This window comes from Hakea prostrata, chromosome 1 (assembly GCF_041222555.1).
Source record: "Hakea prostrata isolate BN-2017 chromosome 1, UWA_Hpros_2, whole genome shotgun sequence".
Classification (NCBI taxonomy): Eukaryota; Viridiplantae; Streptophyta; class Magnoliopsida; order Proteales; family Proteaceae; genus Hakea; species Hakea prostrata.
In genome coordinates, this window is record NC_142600.1 from 48860269 (window position 1) to 48872580 (window position 12312).

Consider the following 12312-nt stretch of genomic DNA (forward strand, 5'->3'; position numbering starts at 1 on the left):
GTTGTCTATGCATGTCATTGTGTTTAAAACCTAGGGAATATGTTTCTAAGCATTCCTAAGCATGATTTCTAGCATTGGATACAAGTAAAGCATGGTTTTATTGAAATGCAAGCATGAGAAGATGAAAATGGAAGAAAGAATGAGAGATTTATCTTGTTTATGAAGATGGTGTGTTGTGGTGTTGTTGTTGAAGCACTAAATCACCTCAAGAACACTTGTGGGAACTCTTGGATATTTTCCCTAGAGCTCTCTCACCTTTGGAAGAAGTTAGAATGAGGTTGGAATGTGGAAATGAGGCTTATAATGCGAATTTTCGCATTCCGTCTTCATTGGTCGATCGATTGGTCGATCGGGTCACTCGACCAACCACTCGACCAATGGTCACAGTGACCTCATTTGCTGTTGAATTTTTGGAAAATGTGATTTTTGCCTTATGGAATATTGTTTGATGACTATATGGATATTTTTGAGCATGATTTAAGTTTTCAAATCATTTGGACTTGTGGTTTATGTTGAATCTTCGAAATTCGGTATTTTGATGTTCTCGGTTTTGCGAGAATGGTTACTCGAGAAGTGGGCGTGGTGAATCCAGGTGGTCATGGAGGTGGTGAAATACCTCGGGGAGGTGGTGAAGTACCTCATGGAGGTGGTGAGATACCAAATGCTGATCAGGGTACTCATGAGATCCCTGGTGCCCCGAATGTTGGAAGTTTCAGAGATATTGCCAATATTATGGGCAATATGATGCAGCAGCAAGCAGCTCAATTCAACCAGATGTTGGTGGGTTTCATGACTCGCATAATGAGACCCGGGCTGGTGCTAATGTGAATCCTCATGCCGCAGTCCCGAATGCGGGAGGTTTAGCTGGAACTCCTCATACTCGCCGATGGAGAGTTTTCCCAAGATGCAAGTACCCACTTTTACTTGGAGTTACCAAGGACCCCTTGTTTCCTAACAAGTGGCTTCGTGAGTTGGAGAAGGCTTTCCGGCATCTGCAATGCTCGGAAGCTCGAAAGATTTTGTTTGCTGAGCGAAGTTGCAACAAGAAGCCGATGCATGGTGGATTTCCACTCGTCCTCCGTTTTGGAAGGTTTGCATGCGGGAGTTGTAACTTGGGAGTTATTCAAAGAGGCTTTTTGTATGAACTACTTTCCCGAGGCGGTGAAGGATGCAAAGGAAGCTGAGTTTATGATTCTGACTCAAGGAACTTTGTCTGTGTTGGAGTACCAACAGAAGTTCGAGGAGCTTCATTTCTTTGCTCAAGATTCTTTGAAGGAAGACCTCGCCAAAGCAAAGAAGTTCTTCAAAGGACTGCGCCCTGCCATTAAAGCTTATCTCACAGTCCAGCCTATAGTGAGCTATGCTCAAGTGGTGCAGAACTCGAAGAAGTTGGAAGAAACAGAGAAGGAAAGTGCTCGTGTGCAAAAGCCTTGGCAGTCAAGGAATTCTGGTTTGGTGGATCGCAATGACCGTCGTTATGTGAGACCTACACCCTACCCCACTCCTACCTTTCAGGCTAAGAGTGTAGGTCAGAACACGGGTTTTCAGCAGCCCGGCCAGTTTAAACAGTATGGCGGAAACCGACCACCAGCAAATGCAAGTGCAAGTGCAAGTGCAAGTGTCACACCCCGCCCGCCAGGCCCGGTTAACCACCCGACAACCCGCGGATGTGAACCGTCACAGGATCCATGGTTTTAGTCTATCAATAATAATAAATACAAATACAGATAATCAAGAGCAAGAAAAGTGCAATAATTAATAAAAAGGTTACAGGAGTCCAAATACTCCAATAAATATCCAAGAAATAATCAAAGGAAAGAATCAAGAATCAAATGTAATATCGAGTTCAGCGGAAGCAAAAAGAATAACTAAATAATCTTCATCTTCAGGAGGCTTCATGCTCTGCAAGTTCATGTATCACTGTCTGTGCCACATCAGCTTCAAACGAGAAGGCTCTTTCATACGAATCATCTCCAACTTCCGACGTTGTGCAACCATCTGTACAGTTTATATAATACATACAATGAAAGGAATGAGTTCCAACGAACTCAGTAAGGAACAAGCAATTCTCATATATATGTCAATACAATCCACGAATGCACATATGAAATGATATGGATGATATGTAGAAATATGAATGCTACTAAGATCTAACTATGCAAGTCTCTAATGGCTGACATGCTTTAAGATATACACCAGCCCTCCTCTGGGTAAGTCTCATCACTCTGATCCGGCAAGGACTGGTTACCTCTGTAGGGATCCTGGGCAAAGGGGTAAGTCCACACCTGGCTCTCAAAACCGTGGCTGGGGGTTAAGTCAACACTCTCTCACCACGACCATTGGCAATGAGTGCTGGCGCATGTCGGGGTTTCTAATCCAATGCAAGGTCATAATGGTAACATACTATATGAAGTCCAGATACTTCCCCTATGGCACCAACCAACTCGGTTCAGTATCCTTCGCAACCTAGGAGTAAGAATCCTCACGGACTGGCTACCTCTGTTGGACTCCACTCCTTAACCCTATGGTCATCCACATATTATTGGGGCGGATGCTCTCATGACTCCTCGCGACACCCGGTCCGCTCCTTGGACGTCCATGAGCCCAACCCTAACATATGCAACCCTACCATTACATGACCAATAGTGGACCACTGAGTCTCCGCACGGACTGGTTACCGCTGTTGGATGAAACATAGTCACGTCACCATTGTCACGGGTCACCCGGCTTCAATTCCCCTGCCGAAAGGGTAATAGCATGTGGGGTACCTAGCCATGCAATTCTAGACTCCCTAAGTATGTCATCAAGTAATCATGATAGTGCTGGAGACATCAGCGGGCATGTGTCCCATTCCACAACCTTCGATATCCCAAGCCAAGATATCCCAATGGAATACCCCTTCCATCACAATCACACTACAACACTCTTTATCATACCATGAACAGTTGTGCAATATCATGAAAGATGAAGTACATCAAGGAATACCACAAACAGCAAGTGTACAATAAGATTCACATACTTTATACAATTACAGCAAGTTACATGATCAAAGAATAGTAAATAGAACAACAGAATCATCATGTATATGTAATTGCATATAAATAAGAATGCATGTCCTTACCTGTAATTTAGTAGAAGTCCTCTAACTTGCAATCCAAAAACTATTATAAGACTTTTATTTGAAACAGAGAACACCTAGGCATAGGGTTACAAGAATGTATAAGAGTCAAGAGTCAAAACAATTCAAAAATCAAACCTACACGATTCTTTCGAAAACCAGCCGGTTGCTTGTGGCGGTTGCTTAAGTTAAGCGACCTCCACAAGCGACCGCCCTGTTCAGACAGTTTCCAACTCCGAAAATCAGACTTTTTATCATCCGATTTCAATCCGTTTTGGGATGATCTTAGTCCGAATTTCAAGCTTAATAGGTCTAGAACAAGGGGGTAACAAGAAACCCTAGAATTAACAAAGATTTATTACCCAAATCATTCCCCTTGATGGGATCCATCCATTAAACAAATGCGGGGATTCGTTTCTGGACAGGATCTCATCAAGAACATTGGAAAGGGAGATACAACAAATCAATTGGGTAACCACCAACAAAATGGGGATGGGTTCATATCAATCAGAGGTTAAAAAGAAGAGAATAGAAGATGGAGATTCATTACCTTAATAAGAATCACCAAGAATAGAAGAGAAAATGTTTCATATCATTAACAGCACCTCAGACCTGAATCCCGCACGATTCCACTGCCGCCTAATCGCCCAAAATAGCAATCCCGAACATAATAATGCGTTAATAGGGCGAGGGATGCTATTTATAACGAACAGGGGGCAAAATAGGGCATTTTCCCGCAAGCAGAACCGGGCGGTCGCTTAAGGCGGTCGCTTGGTTTAATCAACCGCCACTAGTAACCGCCCCCAAGTATATTGCTATACAAGGGTGCTTTGCTCATGGGGTTGAAGACCAAGTACAACCTAACCCAAATGAAGACATGGGGGAGATCATAGTCCGAAAAATCAATCATAATAGGTTTGTAACAAAGAGGTTAGGGTTTCATCATAACATATGGCTCATGAAAAGGTTATGATCACGGAAAGAGAGGGAATGATTGTTATCAAGAAAATAACAAGAAATCATAGGAAATCTAGTTTATGTTAACAGAAACATTACCCATGAGGTTTCCCGCACATGGAAGGTTACAAAAGGTTTCCAGAAAGATCATTCAAGGGTTAGGGTTAAGGTTTCAAGAATCTATTAGCTAGGGTTAAGATCATGATGATGATCATAGATCTCAAAGAATAGAATGAGATCATGGAATAGATGGTTGCAAGGATGCATCATCTTTTTCCTAATCTCAAACAAGAACAAGAACGAAGAAGGAATAATTAGAAATCCTAATTAGGTTAAACATGGATCATGAAGAACATATAGTGATCAAGTTTAGGTTAACACAAATATCACCCAAGGGAAAGAGAAACAAAGAATGCACAATCTGAAAAAGTGTTGGGAAGTTTCCAACAAATAAAAGAACAATAGGGTTTCATATATGGTTACCTCTCACGAGAGTTGGTTACCTCCCATGAGAGTTACCCATAATTAATTCTCATAAAAACAACCCAAGATAGATAAAGGAAAATCTCATTAGTATTTCAAAATAAAGAATGGAATTAGAAAGGGTCTACTAATGAGAGAAAATAAGGTTCTCAATTAAAGTGAAGGGAAATAAATTCAAATCATACAATTAGGGATTACTAACAAGAATCCATGTATCCCACGAAAAGACTAAGGAGAATAAAGATTCACCCTTAGGGCAAGGAATTTACAATCAAGAAAGGTTTTGGGGAGGGTCCAATGAATTAATAGAAAATAAAAGGGTTGCCAATTGTTCCAAGGAAAAACAAGGATCAACTCCTCAATCATGAGGACACAAGGGAAGGTCATGGTAATAATATGAGACTTTCCCCACAATAATAAAGATAGGTAGGAAATTAGGGAAAGTATCATTAAGAGCTTTGGTGGAATCAAATTCAAGGGTCATCGCCATATGGCTTCAAGATCATAGAGTGAATTGGGGGATTCACTCTAGGGCTAAAAGAATTAAAGAAGAGGCGAATTGAATACCAACCTTTTAGAAGAGAAACCGTTGAAGAAACCTGAACAGATACTAGAGGATCTTCCTTGGCTTCGAAGGAGAGGTTCTAGGGATCTTCCCACATTCTCCAAAGACTTAGAAACAGATTGAGAGTGAAACACATGGAGTTCCCCCTTTTAAATAGCACAAAGAGTTCAAGAGTTACTAGGGTTTCACCAAACTGACCAAACTGACCCTGTTGGTTGATTGGTTGCCAAAGAGGAAGTTCAACGGTCGATCCCACACTATCAAGAGGTTTAGAAACATAATGGGAATAGTTTACCACGAAATTAAAAGAAATAAAGCTTTTGAAAACCTTCAAAATAGATATTTACCAAAATGCCACTGCTCGGACAGCTTATTCAAAAATAGGGATTTAATGGGCCTAACTTCAATATTTTTGGATGGGCTTCTTTCAATACATCGTACTACTTACCTAGTATGGAGGGAAGTCTTCAAACTAGGTCCAACCAAGTTCTTCTTCACAAATAAATAGTTCAACACCAAATCAAATAAGGTTTCCATAAGGAAACACCATCATCAATATCCATGGGTTTTGGGTCAAACACCATATCTTCTACTGAGATGGCCCACAAAGACATCTTCCTTCATTTTCAAAGATAGTAAAACTGAAATCACGGTCAAACTTCAAAGTCAACATTAAACAAACCCTACTTGACCCAAAACAGATCGGGTTTCCAGGCTAGATTTGGGCTGGGTGTCACAGCAAGTGCGAGTGCAAGGCCTGTTGTTCAGAAGCCCTCTGTTGCAGCCACCCCTGTTGGATCCAGCAATCCTGTTTGCTTCTACTGCAAGCAAGCTGGTCATTTTGCTCGTGCCTGTCCGGAGCGGCCTGCCCAGCAGCCTGCCCCAGTGGTGAAGAGTGCTCCTGCTCCTCCCTCTGGTAGAGTTTTCAGTATTTCCAGTACTGAGCAGGATCCAAGCCATGATGTGATTACAGGTACATTGTTAGTCGCTTCTATTTCTGCATTTGTCTTATTTGATACGGGTGCATCTCATTCGTTCATGTCATCTCGCATTCATCAAGAAGACTAACCTAATCCCCGAGAAGTTGTCTAGTTGTTTATTGATTAGTACACCTACTGGTCCTGTTGTGAAACTAGATAAGGGGTTATCTAAATGTCCTGTGTTGATTGGTGAGAATAACTTGGAAGCCAATTTTGTGATTCTTGACATGAAGGACTTCGATGTTATTTTGGGAATTGATTGGTTGACAGCCCACAAAGCTGTGTTCCTTTGTTCCTCAAAGAAGATTCAGTTCCATATTTGTGGAAGTCCGGTCTTTGAATTTCAAGGTGAAAAGAGAAGGGTTTGTAAGAAGGTGTTGTCTGCACTGATGCAAGTCTATGCCCTAGTGGATGATGCTTCATCTGAAGGCAAGGGTATAGTGGAGAAAAGAGTCGACGAAGTCGAGTTGTCTGCGACTTTGTTGATGTCTTCCCCGATGACCTATCGGGAGTGCCTCCGGACAGAGATGTCGAATTCTCTATTGATCTCGTCCCTGGTGCCGCTCCGGTATCTAAAGCTCCGTATAGGATGGCTCCTACTGAGTTGAAAGAGTTGCAAAATCAGTTGAATGAGCTCATTGATAGAGGTTTCGTACAGCCTAGTGTGTCACCTTGGGGAGCTCCGGTCTTGTTCGTCAAGAAGAAAGACGGTAGTATGCGCTTGTGCATCGACTACCGTGAGTTGAATAAGTTGACTATCAAGAATAGATATCCGCTGCCTAGAATCGATGATCTCTTCGATCAGTTGAAGGGTGCAGTTGTGTTCTCGAAGATTGACTTAAGGTCCGGATATCACCAATTGAAAGTGAAGTCTAGTGATATCTTCAAGACAGCTTTCCGAACGCGGTATGGTCACTACGAGTTTAGAGTCATGCCCTTCGGATTGACCAATGCTCTGCGGTGTTCATGGACCTCATGAACCGAGTATTTCATGATGTGCTTGATAAGTTTGTGATTGTTTTCATTGATGACATCTTGATCTATTCGAAGAGCGAAGAAGAGCATGCGAGTCATCTAAGTTTCACTTTGCAAAGGTTGCGGGAAAAGAAGTTGTTTGCTAAGTTTAGCAAGTGTGATTTCTGGCTTAAGAGAGTGGTTTTCCTTGGTCATGTAGTTTCAGCCGAAGGTATTCGTGTCGATCCACGAAAAGGTCCAAGCTGTGGCTGATTGGGAGAGACCGAAGTCAGTAACGGAAATAAGAAGTTTTCTTGGATTGGCGGGTTACTACCGAAGGTTTATTGAGAACTTTTCTCGGTTGGCTGCTCCTATGACTAAGTTGACCAGGAAAGAAGAGAAGTTTGTTTGGTCTGACGCCTGTGAGAAGAATTTCCAAGAGTTGAAAGATAGATTGACAAGTGCCCCGGTTTTGACTATACCCGATAGTTCCGGTGGTATGACAGTTTATACCGATGCGTCAAAGATTGGTTTGGGTTGTGTACTGATGCAACATGGCAAGGTCGTAGCCTATGCTTCTCGGCAATTGAAGGATTATGAGCGGAATTACCCCACTCACGATCTAGAACTTGCCGCCGTTGTCTTTGCTTTGAAGATTTGGAGACATTATCTTTACGGTGAGAAGATTGCCATTTTCACAGATCATAAGAGTTTGAAATATTTCTTTACCCAAAAGGAGTTGAACATGAGACAAAGGAGATGGTTGGAACTCGTCTCCGATTATGATTGTGATATTCAAGTATCATCCCGGGAAAGCAAATGTTGTTGCTGATGCTCTTAGTAGGAAGAACCAGAAGAAGACTTTGGATTTGAATGCTTTGAGTTTACCATTGTGGTCTTCTATTGAGAGTTTTGATTTGGAAATCGTCCCCGAGAATTCTGATTTTATTCTTTCCCGCCATGACGGCAAGATCTGGTCTTAGAGACAAGATTGTTGCTCTGCAGAGTTCTGATCAAGAGTTTTTGACCAAAGTTGAGAAGATTTCTTCGAATCCTGAGTCGGACCCCGACTTTGGTATATCCATGGATGGTGCTTTAATGTTTAGAGGAAGACTGTGTGTGTGCACATGCAAACGAAGAAGTTAAGAAAGAAATATTGAAGGAAGCACACCAGTCGGTCTTTCTTGTACACACCGGAAGCACCAAGATGTACAAGGACTTGAAGGAACATTTTTGGTGGATTGGTCTAAAGGCGGATGTTGATGATTTTGTTGCCAAGTGTGAGACTTGCCGGCGTGTGAAAGCCGTTCGACAACCTCCATCTGGATTACTTCAACCCCTTCCTATTCCTAGTTGGGAGTGGGAAGATATCTCCATGGACTTTGTGACTAGCTTGCCTCGGACAAGTAAAGGCAATGACACTGTGTGGGTGATTGTTGATAGGTTGACCAAATCAGCCCATTTCATTCCTATGAAGATCACTCATACTCTGGATAAGCTAGCCGGGCTTTATGTGGATAATGTGGTTCGTCTGCATGGTGTGCCATTGAGTATTGTCTCGGATCGTGATCCTAGGTTCACCTCAAGGTTTTGGAATAGTTTGCGAAGGCCTTGGGAACCCAATTGAACTTGAGTACAGCTCATCATCCACGGTCGATGGACAATCCGAGCGGACAATTCAGACATTGGAAGACATGCTCAGATCTTGTGTGATGGATATGGGTGGTAATTGGGATGAACACCTAGCTTTGGTTGAGTTTGCCTATAACAACGGTTATCAAGCAACAATAGGCATGGCTCCATTCAAGGCTTTGTATGGTAGTACTTGTAGGACACCTTTGTCTTGGACTGAGACAGGTGAAAGAAAAGTCTTAGGTCCCGAGATGATTGAAGCTACAAGTGCTATGGTAGATATGATAAGAGAAAGGATTAAGTCTGCCCAGATCGAGACAGAAATCTTATCCTGATAAGAGAAGGACCAATTTGGAATTTCAAGTTGGAGAGAAAGTCTTTCTGAAGGTCTCACCAATGAAGGGTGTGATGAGATTCAATGTTAAGGGAAAGCTTAGCCCTCGTTACATTGGACCTTTCGAGATTTTGGAAAAGGTTGGACCTGTTGCGTATCGATTAGCATTACCTCCGTCTCTTGCTGGTGTGCACAATGTGTTCCATATTTCGATGCTCCGAAAATACATAGAGAATCCGGAACACATTTTGCAGCAAGCACTGAAGGACTTAGTGCTGATTTGACCTATGATGAAGAACCGGCCGAAATCCTGGATAGGAAGGACAAGCAGCTGCGGAATCGCGCCATTCCTTTGGTGAAGATTCGGTGGAAGAACCATACCCCTGAAGAAGCTTCTTGGGAGAAGGAAGAAGACATGAAGGAGAAGTTTCCTTACCTCTTTGGAAGCACAGTACGCTTTCAATTTCGGGGACGAAATTTCTTTAAGGGGGGGAGAATGTGAAACCCAGCCCTAACCTTGACCCGGAAACCTTGTTATTTGTAGGTCCGATGACCCGAAGTACAGTAAGAAGTCAGCTTTGGGCCATCCCAGTAGAGGACTTGGTGTCTGGCTTTGAATCCATGAAGGTTGATGATGAGGTTCTATTTATGGAAACAGAATCCTGATGAAGATCTAATTAGTTGATGGACTTGGAGTGCTCTCTATCTTGGTTTGAAGGCATTTCTACCTACTAGGTAAGTCACTTGACTTGTGTGCAAAACCCCTTTAGGATTGGATTTGATCTGGACCTTCAATTCCCTGTTTTGGCCTTCTTTGTCGGCATTGGTCGACCGATTGGTTGGCTGGGCCGGTCGACCAATCCACTCGACCAATGGGTGTTGTCTTTGGCAATTAGGTTGATTCTTGCTCTATTTAAGTCTAACCTCGAGTCCACTTCGTATTTGCTGCCTCCAAACCCTCTGGAACGAACCAAAGACCTCTGCAAGTCATCTCTCTTGCATCCTTGGAGTTTTCTTGGCGGATCTTCGTCGGAACTCTTCTTTTTGCATCAAAAGGTATGTCTACTCTCTCTTCTTCTCCTCCATCTTTGTGTTTCTTTCCTTTTTGAGTTGAGACAGTAGAAGAGATGCTGCATTCTCTGTTGCAAACATCTCTGAACATGTTCTCATGATCATCCTAAGGATTTAAGGCTAGAACAATGATCTTAACCATGATCATTGCAAGCTTTTGAAGGATTCATGATCAAACCATGATTTAATCTCTGTTAATCTTCTAATCTGAATTCTGATCTCTTTGGATCTTCTTTCATTGATCATGTTAGTGGCTAATGGTTGTGTTTTCTTTCCATGATCCATAATCCATAGAATTCTAGTTGTTCTCTTCTACCTTACTATGTGTTCTTCATGATGCATGATAGTTACATATATGGTAGGTTTTATTTCCTTATTTAGATTTATGCTTCTAAGCCTTATTCCATGAAGACCTATGTATGTTTTCATGTTTTCATTACCGAAAGCAATGATCCATCCTCCTATAGTTCTTGTCCTTGTTTTCTATTTCAAAATTTATCAAGATCCATGTTTGATTTATTTATGGTAACTTTTTGTTTCCTAATTTGGATCTTGATACCTTGATTTGATTAGTGTTTTGAGGTCCCCTTTATGTTAGAATACTACTGATATAGTCTACCCCTTGATTAGTACCCTTTTGAACCACCAAATTCGGATTTCATATCTTAAAACTCTGATTTTATAAGCTACTGTCTGCATTGGTCGACTGATTGGTCGACTGGACCACTCGACCAATCCACTCGACCAATGAGTACAGCAACTCCAGATTTGGTCTGTTTCGGATATTTTGATATATATTCTGCTAGGGATCTTTCCTAATATGTTGTATATACTTGTTTAGGACCTTCTTCTCAAGTTTGCCAAGATCTTACTTGATTTCCTAGGATTCTTTGCGAGTTATAAAAGGTAAGGATGGTTATTTCCTTAATTACATAGATAGCATGAATCTAGTTTCTATATTGGAATATCATTAATATGTTTCCTAAATTAGATTCTTACAATGATATACTACTGTTGCATAACTTTGATTACAGTAGCATTACTTATTCATATTGAATTGATTCATGTATGATTTACTTACCAATGTTATACAAGTGATTGTTATACTGATTTCTTTCCATATATGTAGTTACCATATATGTGATGATATGAATTGATGCATGTGTATGCTTACGTATGGTTTGGAAAGGAGAGGTGTCCTTTCGACACTTCTGTCCTTGGACTACTACGGGAATATTATGGGATGTTTCCGGAGATGCCCTCTGGACACCTTCCTAAACTGTTGGATGACATATATAGGATTGTCTAGTAGTGTTTGGCTAGGATGTCCTATTATGTCAGACCCTAATCGGAGGGGTATTGAGACCGAACGACCCGTGGTAGCAATGGGGATTCATGGGCGCTCAAGACCGGTAACCAACCCGTGAGAGGACAGGAATCACATTGTGGGGGCCATTTATTGGTAGGGTTGCATATGGTTAGACTTGGGCTCACAGGCGCTTAAGACCGGTAACCAACCCGTGAGAGGACGTGAGAGCTTCCCGTTTACCATATGTGGATGATCAATAGGGTTGGTGAGTCCGTAGTCAGGGACTATGAGGACTCTAGTGTGAAGGATACCGGAAAGGATCGTCAGGGACGAGGAATGGAAGTATCTGGATCTGACTTGATGTAACCAAGTAGAAGACTTGCATTTGGCTAGGTTTTACCTTGACATGCGCCGATACTTATACCAAATGGTTGTGAGAGAGTGTGTTGACTTAACCCCCTGCCAAGGTTTGTCTCGAGGGATGAAGGACCCATTACCAATCGGCTGCTCAAGACCGGTGAAATGATCCGTGAGAGAATCCAAGATATCTTAAATGGTTGAGGATGTGAGTGGACTTTCCTAAAGAAGTACGGTGCTACGACTTAAAGCATGTCTGCCAATAGAGACCAGCATACATAGAGTTAGATTCATTCATTCATTGTTTGTCTCATATCATATTGCATTTATGATTGTTCTGGAATCCTGCCATTTGTGTTATTATGGATTTTAACTGCCTTACTGAGTTTCTTTGAAACTCATTCCTTTATTGTACAATGTTGTTAGACTATCCTGCAGGTACTGAGTACTATGACGGTTCCTATGAGGAAGCGCAAGGCGAAGAGACATATCTCCAGGAAGGTGATTGCGGTTACCACAATTACTCTGAAGATCCCACGGGTGGTTATGCTC